The following is a 14,267-nucleotide window of genomic DNA, read 5'->3' as shown; positions in this document are numbered from 1 at the left end:
CGTTCATCTTATTCTTCATCATTTTCTGATTCCAAAAACATATAAATATGTTATATTCGACAGCTTGACTAAATGTTGTAATTTCGCCTTACGCGACTTGTTTGTATGTTTGTTTGTTTGTTGTTTGTTTGTTTGCTTGTTTGTTTGTTTTTTGTTTGTTTGTTTTTAGCTCTAAAAATGTTTTCTTTGTGGTCCAGGGGCAGTACAGTCTTTTAAACGACAAGGGGTGGATGCCTGAAAAAAGTAGATTGGATATTCACTGACCGTAACCGAACTAAACTGATACACTGTTTATGCTGTAAATCTGAGACACCGTAAAGTCACGCTGTATTTAACTCCAAGTTCAAACAGATCAGAGATCGCGCAATGTGTTTTGTAAACCGGTGTTACTTTAAGATCCAAGAAAAAATATAGGCCACACAAAAAGGAAATTTGGTCAGCCAGTCAAAGTAAATGTTAAAGGCACAGTGCAGCTCACAACCTTCGTTTTGCGTTTTTGTTGCAGCTGAGTGCATTTACAGTTCAAAAATCCTCCTATGGTAGTAAAACAAACCCAAAACTACCCAACGACGACATCTGTGAAGCTCGACAGTTTCTTGTTCACGCGAGTGCATAAATTAACCTAGTTATTACGTGGTGTTTGGTCGGAGTTCGATTCAACTGAGTGATTCCGGCTTCCATTTTGTTTTACAAAAACTCATGATGACGTCTGACATAGTTTGCTAGTGACGTGTCTTTTTGTGCATGATGTGGTGTTCTACCTGATCTAAATTTAGATCCAAAAATAGGTCAAGACCAGCCGGGTCCGAGTACGAAATTAATTCGTAAAAAAATCGCAGTTCTTGACTCTTTGGGCGCAAGTCAATGAAACTTGGTAGTTCTTCTAACGGATAGCTGCCTGAGATATTACTAAAAGCCCCAGGGGCTCCGTGCACCTGGATTTGACAAGTTCAGTACCTTTAATGACAGCGCATTGTGGACTTTTGGTACAAACAACAACAACACCGTCAAATGCAATCAAAACCCGTAGATCTGAAATTTCTTGAACTTTTAACACGAATACTAGAGGCTTTGTGTCACGAAGTCAACAAATTCTGACAGAGTTTGAGTTACACGAGGGAAAAATCACTGACTAACACACTGACTAACACACTGACTAACACACTGACAGACGTGCGGGGAGACTGACGCAAAGAAAGAGAACAGAACGTGAAGGAAGGACAGTGTGAAAAGCATGTAACGAATAAACAGAAAGGATAAGAAATAGATGAGGAGAAATGAACATAAAACACAAGTGCACACAAAAAACAATACCTTCAAGTTAAACTTTAACTAAGAAAAAGATACAGAAAGAAAACGAATCAGTAGAATGAACGAAAGACTGCAAAAACCTTCGATTTTTATCGAAGTATGTGTAGAAGCAAAACACGACTACTTTTTCTGTTCAATTTGCATTCAGCACAATATTTGCTTCATCATTCGAAGACTGTGCATTTGTTTGAAAGTGTGGATGACGTTCATACCTGATGTCCTTCTGTTTTAATCGTTACGACTACTCGGGAACAATTTCTTTCAATGTTTTTTTTCCGTTTTGGGCTGAAACATGATCGTTTTAGGTTCACGAACCGACCCAAATTTTAGTGGCCAATCTTGATTTATTTATTCATCCAAAAACAACATGGAGACGAAAGCGAAAAAAAAATTTTAAAAAGGGGGGTGGGGGAGGGAGGAAAGAAAACACGTCGCGTCAATCAACACTAAAAACCAGTCTTCGCCAAGACTTCATGTAGTAGGGCTTGGCTAGCCAAAACCCGAAAACCGAGACGCATTGTGCTCGTCTCGGCGAAGCATGCGAACGTAGTAGGTAATTTGCATACACCGGTTTTCTTTAGCTCAGGTCACATTTGAGAGTAAACATGACATATATATCATATATATAATTATATTCGGACTTAGGAAATGATAAGGAATACAATGCAATCCTGTTTTGAAATCTGTTAGTGAAAATTCGACAACGTTAATGAGCAAACTGATTATTTAATGTTAAAGCTTTAAAGCTGTAATGCAACCCAATAGTCCAGACTTAGTCAAAGATTGCTTGACCGAACTTTCAATCAATGTTGTTAAAAATTAGGTCGGCACAGTGCCATCTCAACTTTCATTAAATGCGGAAATGACGTCATCAAAGACATTTATTGAAAACAAGAAAAGACAAAAGTATGGGGATTATATTATATCTAAAGGTTTACTGGGAATGGCTCACACACACACACACACACACACACACACGCGCGCGCGCACACACACACACACACACACCACCTCCACCACCGCCCGCCACCACCACTACCCACCACTACCCTCGTCTCGATTCCCAGCTTATCTGACACAATTTAGTCAAAAACGTGTTTGAAAGAAAAAAGGAGAAAAAAAGAAAAGGCATATCTTACATCAAAGGTCTTGCTTACACTAATAAGGCACGTGCAGCAACCACTTACTTCCATTTTCAAACACGTGGCTTTAGTGATCTCCACCCAAAACAAAAGGGATTAAACCTGACACTGGTCTCTTCCTCTCGCCTTGGCTTACGCAGCAAGAAACGTCCCATCACACACACATTTTGTGGTCAGAGTATTCACATGGCTGATTCTCCCTAACATTATCGTGATTATCGTGATCTTTGAATCAAGGTCAAACTGATTTCACCCCCCCCCCCCCCCCAAAAAAAAAAATAACTTCAAACGTTAATTACGATAATCCTCTCTCTATTTCTGGGTCAGGAAAACGACAAAACAAAAGTCATTCAAGAACCACTGTCTTTGTTTGAAATAAAATAGTTTGAGCATTTCAACGGGTTCGACGCCGATTTTCCTATTCTTATGCGTTCTAACATCTCATTTCCGGTTTTCCAAAAAGTTGACTCGGCACTGTGACGACCTCATTTTTCAATCAAATTGATTTCCATTTTGGTCAAATGTACTTTAACCGAGTGCGGACTATGGGATCCTGGGAGCATTTCACAAAAATGTTAGCTTGGAATCTTTAAAATTAATTGATTTATAAACTAAAATTCTTTAGAAAGAAACACAACTTAAATTGAAGTTTGTGTGTGAGATTCAAAAACGATTGAATTTTATTCTTAATCATTTTATGATTTTGAAAATATATATGTCATTTTTACTCAAAATTCAAGAAAATCGGTCCTATGTTTGTATGCTTTGCGGTGACCAGCGCGACCCGTCTCGGTCTTCGGGTCTAACTAGTATTGTTGATGACTGATCCCGGTTGATTACAGGGTTGATCTATTGGTTTCGGGCCAACAGAATCATTGTGCCATCGCTTCACGCGACTTTTTTTTTGTTTTGTACTTTACAGTAAAAAGTCCTCACAACATTCAGAAGTCCAGTATAGATGTAAGAAAACATACTTATTAAGATGAGCGATGGTACATCTATGTCCATACTTACGTAACAGGGCTTATCAATTCAAACAATCTCCATAAAACCATTACTAAACAGAAAGGAGCTTTTATATATTCGGCAACTAGACGACGGGCGAAGTGGCGCAGTGGTAAGACGTCGGCCTCCTAATTAGGAGGTCGTGAGTTCGAATCCCGGTCGCTGCCGCCTGGTGGGTTAAGAGTGAAGATTTTCCGATCTCCCAGGTCAACTTATGTGCAGACCCACTAGTGAATTAACCCCCTTCGTGTGTACACGCAAGCACAAGACCAAGTGCGCACGAAAAAGATCCTGTAATCCATGTCGGAGTTCGGTGGGTTATGGAAACACGAAAATACCCAGCATGCCTACCCAACGAAAGCAGAGTCAAGCTGACTATGCTCTCAGAGTATAGTGTCACACCGGTGACACTGTGACGGTTCCCCTACGCTTTGTGTTCGGTGCCCTGACCCTTTGTGTTCGGTTCCCACTCGGTTCCCACACGCCAAAATTCGCGGACAAAACATCCATTTATGGTAGTATTACGCAATGTTGCTCTCTGAGAATGGTCTTGTTAGATCTGTGAGTGTTTACACTACATGCCTAGGTGCTGTTGGATTGAAGGTTTTTGATATTTTAGCCGTTATTAGGTAGAATGCCTTCCACTTTACTGCAAAACTGCATAATTCGTAGCATCGGCAAGAAATATCCTACCAAAAAATGCCTGCTTGGAACTGTCGTTGGTCCAGCAAAAAGTTCAACATGTCTGTAGCAGACAGCCCAAGTTTCAAGATTGTAGGGCCATCCAAACAGCCGTAATAATAAAAACAACAAAAGTAGTCAGTGAAATTGGCTGTGTTCGGTCCCCACACACTTTTGTGACGTAGGCGTGACGGTTCCCATAATTCATTGTGTCGGTCCCCACTTTCTGTGTCGGACCCCACTTTCGACCTAATTTCTCTGTGACGGACCCCACAACCAGCCTATTTTGTGTCGGTCCCCACACCTTCTTGGATTTATGACTTGCCGGTTACTTGTATCATTGTATTCATTGAATCTAATTGTCTCGGAGTTATTTTTCAGCAAAAACCGGCAAGGCAGCACCTTTTGTGATACCAAGTAAGTCAGATGACATCAGTATGTGTGTGTGTGTGTGTGTGTGTGTGTGTGTGTGTGTGTGTGTGTGTGTGTGTGTGTGTGTGTATGTGTGAGAGAGAGAGAGAGAGAGAGAGAGAGAGAGAGTGAGAGAGAGAGAGAGAGATTGACACCTTTCCAGATCACTCCGGTTATGCGACACTACCGCGAGCGTCACTACCGCGTGTCACACTACGGCGAGTACGACACTACCGCGGGTAACACTACCGCGTGTCACACTACCGCGAGTACGACACTACCGCGAGTATAACACTGCCGCGTGTCACACTACCGCGCGTACCACAACCGCGAGTACCATAACCGTAGAGAGAACGCATGCAAACTTACTTCTTGTGAGTTTGTGTTCTAACGGCTTTGATTGGAAGCAACCCATTCTATATGTATTCTGATAGTGTGTTCTGATCGTTTTGAGTTCTTGGTTAGCATGACAAACATTGAATTAGTGTTCAGAGAACAGACCAGGCCTTTTTGTTTTATATTTCAAGGAAACATTTCAACCTTTGCCTTCAGCCATGGAAGTCATAAAATGACACGCGGTAATGTTATACTCGCGGTAGTGTGACACGCGGTAGTGTTATACTCGCGGTAGTGTCGTACTCGCGGTAGTGTCGTACTCGCGGTAAGTTCTGTTTCCGTACCCGCGACAGCGGCAGCGACAAAAGAAAACGCGCGCAAACGCGTGACGTGTTTCCGTACTTGCGTTTTAAACATGCGGTAAAATCTGTAAACTCCCGCGTTGCCGCGCGACAACGCGAAAAAATCGCTCCAGGACCCTTTCAAAAAAATCGCGTCGCTTGCCGCTTGTCGCGCCGCTAACGCGTCGCGCGTGTGGAAACACTCCTGGTCATTTTCTATCTGCTTGATTTTCGTCGCACCGCTGGAAAAACGCTATCGCGGGTACGGAAACACAACTTTAGTGTGAGACGCGGTAGTGGTACTCGCGGTAGTGACGCTCGCGGTAGTGACCAGCACCCGATCACTCCACATAAACGCTGGTTCTGGTTGCATTGTGCCGCTGACATACAGCTAATAGGATTTTTACACCCCCGGTATAGGGGTGTGTATAGGTTTCACTCGATGTGTTTGTGTTCGCAAGTAGATCTCAAGAATGAACGGACCGATCGTCACCAAACTTGGTGAACAGGTTCTATACATTCCTGAGACGGTCCTTACAAAAATTGGGACCAGTCAAACACACGGTTAGGGAGTTATTGGTGGATTAAAATTATACAAGGCCTGGTATAGACGGACACCCCCGTTGGTCAAAGGGAAATAACCATTCTTACTGCCACCAACTGAGAAGGTTATTTCCCTTTGACGGGGGTGTAGTTCCTATCGGAGAAATTTCTTGTTTTAATCCTTTTGTGGTATTGCTGATGATGCTGAACATGCATTTTACTAGTTTACCAATATGTATCTTTGACCCTGATAGCCTACGAAAACGGAGCAATCATGGCCCAACATTGGCCCAATGCTGAATTTATTGGCGCGGTGTTGAGCCTTAGTCGGGCCGTTGTCGTAGGCTGTCAGGGTTTATGTAGCCTTGTTCCATTGTATTCTGACTGTCATAAAGTAATTAATTTTAAGAGAAAGCAGTCATGAACACAAGGAGCTGGGAAAAGTTGCCTCTTACAACAAGCGTGGATAAAGACACTTATTCCCCCCTCTGCTTCTTTACCTCTGTAAACTTGTAGGGGTAGTTATTTTTCGATAATGACCCAGCAACCAAACAAATAACGACCCAGCAACAGCCTGAATCCTCGATAGTGCAATGGGTTGAGAAGCTGTTCTGTTTCGGTACTACTTTTTGCGACTGAAAAGTTCAGAACGCTCTAATGTACGAAGTATACATCTCTGGAGCAAACAATACAAACATACCGCATTTAAATTAACAACTACAGGCCTGAACACATGAATCTCCATATAAAATCCATGAGTTCGGTTGTTTTCTGAATCTAGATCAGACGTTCATCACAAGCAATTTCCCAAGGCAAGTAACTCATACTTTGTCTAGCGACAAGAGTAGTTCCCCTTCTTTTCACTCAGTTTCTTCGACAACAGACTGCAATCCGACGGTCAGTTTTCAACAATATTTCATTTAATAAACAGATCACACGCAACCAAATGCACACATCTCATCAATTTAAACAACATAAAGCGGTTTCATACACTATTTTCTCCAGAAAACTTAACTTCATACAGTTTTTAACGTTGGAACACGGGTGCAAAAGTTCGTCTGCTATTCCTATTTGACGAAAGAACATTATCCTAACCGATACCAAAACATATACAGAACACACAATATCTGCCTTTGCCGCCACAGCAGAATAACAGCATATCTGTGTACTTGATTTTAGTCCAAAATAGGAAAACTGACAAGAAGTGTTAACAGAATGGAATGATTTGCACGGAACTATACAACCGCGCATTAATCGATCGCCTGCGCAGGTTGACTGGTTGAGTGAATAGGATTCGATCAAACTTTCGCAAAAAACCTCCTCTTTTCTTTGAATAACTGAAGAAAGGAGGAATAAAGAGGTTACACACCTCGTCTCAGTGATTATCAAAAATAATGGTCTCAGTTCGCGGTCATGAAAAAGCTCGCTAAAGCTCGCATTTTTCATGATCCGCAAACTTCGACCATTATTTTTGATAGTCACTGAGACTCGGCATGTAACCTCTACATACTTGACACAGGCAAGTACTCTTTTTTTTTTCAATCACCACTAGAAGTCCCTGGGCAGCATTTTGCTCTGAAAACTGAATCTCACATACGACAGGTGGATCTTTTATTTTAAAAATGTGCCAAATTGCATATCTCCAGGGCCTTAAGACTAAGAGTAGATATTGGGAAGGCCAGTTCAAGAAGGTGTGGGTGGATCAACACATAATTTGCTGGTATACTGGGAACCGTCCCAGAGATAAATAATGTTATATATTATTTGTGGCATAAACTAATAAAGTTAGTCTCTCTCTCTCTCTCTCTCTCTCTCTCTCTCTCTCTCTCTCTCTCTCTCTCTCTCTCTCTCTCTCTCTCTCTCTCTCTCTCTCACACACACATACACACACATACTGATGTCATCTGACTTACTTGGTATCACAAAAGGTGCTGCCTTGCCGGTTTTTGCTGAAAAATAACTCCGAGACAATTAGATTCAATGAATACAATGATACAAGTAACCGGCAAGTCATAAATCCAAGAAGGTGTGGGGACCGACACAAAATAGGCTGGTTGTGGGGTCCGTCACAGAGAAATTAGGTCGAAAGTGGGGTCCGACACAGAAAGTGGGGACCGACACAATGAATTATGGGAACCGTCACGCCTACGTCACAAAAGTGTGTGGGGACCGAACACAGCCAATTTCACTGACTACTTTTGTTGTTTTTATTATTACGGCTGTTTGGATGGCCCTACAATCTTGAAACTTGGGCTGTCTGCTACAGACATGTTGAACTTTTTGCTGGACCAACGACAGTTCCAAGCAGGCATTTTTTGGTAGGATATTTCTTGCCGATGCTACGAATTATGCAGTTTTGCAGTAAAGTGGAAGGCATTCTACCTAATAACGGCTAAAATATCAAAAACCTTCAATCCAACAGCACCTAGGCATGTAGTGTAAACACTCACAGATCTAACAAGACCATTCTCAGAGAGCAACATTGCGTAATACTACCATAAATGGATGTTTTGTCCGCGAATTTTGGCGTGTGGGAACCGAGTGGGAACCGAACACAAAGGGTCAGGGCACCGGACACAAAGCGTAGGGGAACCGTCACAGTGTCACCGGTGTGAGTGTGGGGAACCCAAATGGGCAAGCTCACACGTAACCAGAATGTCTGGAACGCTGAAGAAGAAGAAGAAGGCAACTAGACCAAAGCTGTCAACATTGTACCAGCTTCAACAGTTGTTTTTACTGCATGTACAAATAACTAAATAAATTACCATTGAACAAAAAATATACAATCACTACTACATGGAAGAGCTCTGGCGCGTCGGGCATTTAAAGGTGGTCGTCTACATTTTTGCTTTTTTTCAATAATCTTATTGTTAGATTTTGCTAAAAAGTTATGTCAGATGATGAATGAACCATGGGGAAAAAGTTATAGAAAAAAAATATATATGTAAACAAAGATTTTATTTTTGGGTAGCGTGACTCACGCTTCCAATATTTTGTTTTCTGTTTGCTGAGAACATGTGCTTTGCCTAAAAATACTGACCAATCAAATTCATGTCACTATGCTTATAGCCACGCCCAAACAAGTGCAGCAACAGTTTGACACTGGAGCGCTGTCCACGCTTTTTTTTAAACGCACAAAATGCACGGGATTTGAGAGGAGTTTAGCGCTTGGCATTTTGCAAATAAGGATATCCTACTATGAGTACTACGCTGGAATACTACAATGAATGTTCAAACGGCTACACTGGCTTCGTCTTTCCTGATCGAAAGGGGGTGTATTGTTGATATTTGTAGATAATAGACTCTGCATTTTAATGGTCAAATGGCGATTTCGGTATAAAAATGTAGACAAGGACCTTTAAGCCTGATGTTAAGTGGGCGAAGTCGACTCGGCAAAGTCTGGTTCACGAAACTCGCTGCACAAAGCTTTGTTACTGAATTTTTGATAAAAAAAAGACTTTCAAAGTTTTCGCGAAGTTAACATCGGGCTCAATCTAGGACAGTGTTCAAAGGTGTTATATTCCATACACAATGTTCTTGTTCATTTAACATTTAGAAGTACAAGGGATATTCGATGTTCTGTAATGTATCCAGACCGTAAAACAAATTCGTATGCTAATTAATCAAATCGACGTCGATTGGGGAATAATTTCGTTATGCAAACTCTTCTGAGTTAGAGTCAAGATTTTGTTCATCAGCTAATTTCCACGCAGAATTGACTGGAGTTTTTGTGTATGACTCTTTTACATGTTAGTCTTACATCTTAACAGCAAGAGCTTTGTATGCAGAGAGGTGTTTAGCTTATCTAAGCAATGTACATGTCTGTTTTTAACACATACTGATACCTTTTAATTACAATACTTCAAAGTATCGCCGTCACTAAATGTTTAGACTTTCAAATCAAGTTGAATAGATGTTTGTGAACAATTATCTTGGTTACATTAAGCGTTAAAATGTTACTCTTGTTCAACCCCAATTTAAAAAGACTATCATTATAACATATTGCATGAACTTATACTTTCAAAATATGGTCAACGGTTCCGTGTTGCCTTACGTTTTTATATCTTTCTAATTCTGTTAATTTTTAAAACTTTATGTTATAGGCAATCACTCGCATGTTCATGTTGCCACATCTTACAACTAAAAACTCACTGCTCGTATTACTGAAAACTAAACAACATTCTTATCTTCCCCGCAGGAGGCCAATGCAGTATTCTGATTAATCTTATTATAATGAATATTTTTTAAATTGGGATTTGCTTTGTTTTTAATGCCATTCAAAACATGCGGGTTTGAAACACAACATCCAATGACAACTCAAGACATATCCGACTATAATTATCAAAGACTGTCGTATTCACAAATCACAATTTCATAATAATTTTTAAACATGCTATATCATTGAATGATAATTGTTCATTGACGTAAAAAATGAATAGAACAATACAGAAGACAAGAAAACTTACCTTTCAAACAAATACGGACGAAAAAAGAAGGTTGAAGTAGATTCGGCAGCAGCAACGGTAGCGAAAGAGGTTTAGTCGGTAGCAATAAAGTGGTATGGACAAAACCAGAAACTGCAGGAAAATTTTGTTGTTGATGTGTTTCAGTCTTGGATCAGTCTTGGTTTCAGCCGCTTGTCTAGGAGAGTCGAGACCCGCAAGCAAGGCAGGCAACTCTTGTGTGTCACGTGACAACAGTCGATGGCGGGGTGTAAGAATGGAACCGACAGTCCTCTTGTAGATTAAGGACGATCCTTGGCGGGCCTGACTTTTATAGAAAGGGGAGAGAAACAACGTGTCACACACAGACTGGGCTGTCCTCGTGACGTCCCAGCGAGCGGGCAACGGGCGAAGAAGGGGAGGTGTCTTTGCGTCATGTGATCAAGCTCTCGCTTGTCTCCTCCTGTTCTCTGACGCTGATTGCTTCCTCTAGGGGGCACTGCCTTTCTGGTCTCGGCTTCCAAGTCTCGGCAATCGACGGGCGGCCGCCATGTTTTCGGGGTGTGGAACTGAGCATGAATGGAGACTGCTGGTTTGGTTATGATAGCAAGGGTAATAGGGTGTTTCTTCTTCCGACCTGTTGATTGCATTTTCTAATTGGTTCTTGGAGTATTCAGTCCCGGAATATTCCAATCTGTTATGTTTCTGAGGTTCTCACAGTAAGCTTACTCCTGGAATATTCCAATCTGTTCTGTTTCGGTCAGACTTTGTCATATTCCTGCTGACTTGAGACAGAGAGACAGACATATAGGGAGAGATTCTTTCAAAGAGGTTGACCATTACAGATTTAGATTAAAGTGGAGTAAGGGGTAAGGCCAAGGGAGTTGCTGTAAGAAAGAGGGGGAGGTACACATTGTTAGGTATGTTTCGGTCAGACTGAGTTATCAACTAACAAGACACAAGATGCTGCGACAGAAGATGACGATTACACATATTATGGTGGGTGTAGGGTTAGGATCGGGGAAGGGGGGAGGCAAGTTGTTAGAGGGTAGATTGAGATGGAGACACACAAACTATGAGTTATTACTGCACTAACTAAACAAAGGATGCTACGATACAGAATACAGAATACAGAATCTGTAATTGCCCAAGGTTGGGAATTGGTGATGACATTGCGGTTAAGAAACATTTCAATCCAGCTATATACACCAACACACGCATCATTTATGCAAACTGATCAACAACATTAATTTAAAAACAACACTGGACAACATAAGTATAAAAATACATTCACTAAAACTAGCAGTATACACTCAAGCGTCCTCGCCTCAAGTCACACACACACACACACACACACACACACACACACACACACACACACACACACATACATACACACACAAACACACACACACACACACACACACACGCGCGCACGCGCACACACACGCACACACACACGTCATTGCCTAGAAGATGACGATTACACATATTTATGTGTGTGTAGGGTTAAGTTCGGGGAGAGGGGGGGTGGGGGAGTCAAGCAGTTAGAGGGTAGATTGAGATGGAGATGCACAAAGGATGAGTTATAATGACTGCACTAACAAGACAAATGATGCCACGATAGAAGATGACGATTACACATAAATAAGTGGGTAGCCGGTGAGGATCGTGGAGGGGGAAGGGAGCGGTCAAGCAGTTAGAGGGTAGATTGAGAAGGGGACACACAGAGAAAACCAGAGAGGTAGGCTACATGCGCACGGAACTGACCTCCGCACCTTCACACAGAGATTCAGTCATTGCTACTGTCCAGCTCTCCTCTTGGCGGAACTGCAATGAAATACGACTACATGTCTGGTTCTGGTCTTGACGTGACCTGCGACCCCAGAGGCCATCCGGGTTCAATTCCCTATGTGTGTGTGTGTGTGTGTGTGTGTGTGTGTGTGTGTGTGTGTGTGTGTGGGTGTGTGTGTGTGTGAGTTTGCGTGCGTGCGTGCGTGCGTGAAGGGGGGGGGGGGGGGCACATAGAGTATATGATGATGCGAAATAGACACACACACACACACACACACACACACACACACACACAGATAGAGTGTGTGTGGGTGTGTGCGTGCGAGAAAGGTAGAGTTTGTGTGTCTGTGTGTGAAGGAGATACAGACAATTAGTGTGAGTGTGTGTGTGCGTGCGTGCGTGCGTGTGTGTGTGTGCGTTCGTGCGTATGCGTTCGTGCGTGTGCGTGCGTGCGTGCGTGCGTACGTACGTGCGTGCTTGGGTACCTGCATGCCTGCATGTGTGAGTGTGTCCTGAAATAATTCTGATGGTCTTGGAGAGAGCGCATAAACTCACGAGATTATACGGGCAGGTTGAACGGGAACGCTGTCTTGGCCCCCCGCGGGTTAGGGGGAGTCCCATATTGGTTGGGACGAGAAAGAATTTACCCGATGCTCCCCAGCATGTCGTAAGAGGCGACTAACGGATTCTGTTTCTCCTTTTACCCTTGTTAAGTGTTTCTTGTATAGAATGTAGTCAATGTTTGTAAAGATTTTAGTCAAGCAGTATGTAAGAAATGTTAAGTCCTTTGTACTGGAAACTTGCATTCTCCCAGTAAGGTAATATATTGTACTACGTTGCAAGCCCCTTGAGCAAATTTTTGATTAGTGCTTTTGTGAACAAGAAACAATTGACAAGTGGCTCTATCCCATCACCCCCCTTCCCTCCGTCGCGATATAACCTTGAACGGTTGAAAACGACGTTAAACACCAAATAAAGAAAGAAAGAACGCTGGCTTGACAGTTGTGTAGCTCCATGTAGTTGACAGCATGCACCAAGGGACACGGGTTCTCTGGTCGCCTGGAAGTAGGTCGGGGCTGTTGGTGTTATATTGGAGTTCAAATACTGTTGAACGCCTTCGGCCTTGGTCGATAACTATAAAACAAAAGACCATAATTATGCTCCCTTCTAACCAACAAAAAAGCGGGTATGACAACATCTTCTAATACGATGGATTAGTGTATTTTTGTTTCTATTCTTTTGTTTTTGTGTGTGTGTTTTATCAATGTTATCAAACTGAGCATTGCCTGCATTCATCATGCCAAATAAACGACAAGTGAAAAGAACAATATACCGACATATTGTTTGGCATTTGGCAGTAGAATCACACAAACTGTCATAAGTCAGATGCGAGGATAACACCAGTTCGTAACCGGCACGGTTGGCCTAGTGGTAAGGCGTCCGCCCCGTGATCGGGAGGTCGTGGGTTCGAACCCCGGCCGGGTCATACCTAAGACTTTAAAATTGGCAACCTAGTGGCTGCTCCGCCTGGCGTCTGGCATTATGGGGTTAGTGCTAGGACTGGTTGGTCCGGTGTCAGAATGATGTGACTGGGTGAGACACGAAGCCTGTGCTGCGACTTCTGTCTTGTGTGTGGCGCACGTTATATGTCAAAGCAGCACCGCCCTGATATGGCCCTGATGTGGTCGGCTGGGCGTTAAGCAAACAAACAAACAAACCAGTTCGTAGACGAGGCTTTAAAATTGTCTGTATATTCTAGAAAATTCCAATCATCTTCCGATCTTTGACTCGTTGTTGCAGGTGTTCATGACGCGAGACAGAGTTAAGGCTGCCCCTAATTGAGCACAAAGTTGACTTCGCGAAATCTTTTGCCGAAAATTCAACGCAAAAACTTCGTGCAGCCAGCTTCGTGCAGCCAGCTTCGTGCCGCCAGCTTCGTGCAGCCAGCTTCGTGCAGCCAGCTTCGTGCCGCCAGCTTCGTGCAGCCAGCTTCGTGCAGCCAGCTTCGTGCAGCCAGCTTCGTGCAGCCAGCTTCGTGCAGCCAGCTTCGTGCAGCCAGCTTCGTGCAGCCAGCTTCGTGCAGTAGATTTGATAAATTGGGTGCAATCTACTTTGCAAAGGCTACTGATATCAGGCATCGTCGACAGAAGTTAATGTTAGTGCGAACGTAGAAGTGCATGTACAAAAGTCACCTCAGAGTTTGGGGAATCGCTCAACTGTTGTGCAGAAATGCACATAAAATCCGCACACGGTAAAAACAA

General features: G+C 42.7%; 1 protein-coding gene across 2 annotated transcripts in view; it reads right to left on the bottom strand.

The window, feature by feature from the left end:
- The window catches only part of LOC138947087 (pro-neuropeptide Y-like), a 43,565-nt gene extending 33,039 nt beyond the window's left edge, over nucleotides 1-10,526 (bottom strand). For both annotated transcript variants that reach the window (XM_070318531.1, XM_070318530.1), the window contains exon 1: nucleotides 10,237-10,526. The gene's annotated coding sequence lies outside the window, so the exon portion shown is untranslated. The remainder of the gene's footprint in view (nucleotides 1-10,236) is intronic.
- Nucleotides 10,527-14,267: the final 3,741 nt, after the last annotated feature.

The sequence above is a fragment of the Littorina saxatilis genome, linkage group LG14 (assembly GCF_037325665.1).
Source record: "Littorina saxatilis isolate snail1 linkage group LG14, US_GU_Lsax_2.0, whole genome shotgun sequence".
Taxonomy (NCBI): Eukaryota; Metazoa; Mollusca; class Gastropoda; order Littorinimorpha; family Littorinidae; genus Littorina; species Littorina saxatilis.
The sequence above is the reverse complement of the archived record's forward strand: the minus strand, read 5'-3'. Positions and strand labels throughout refer to the sequence as shown.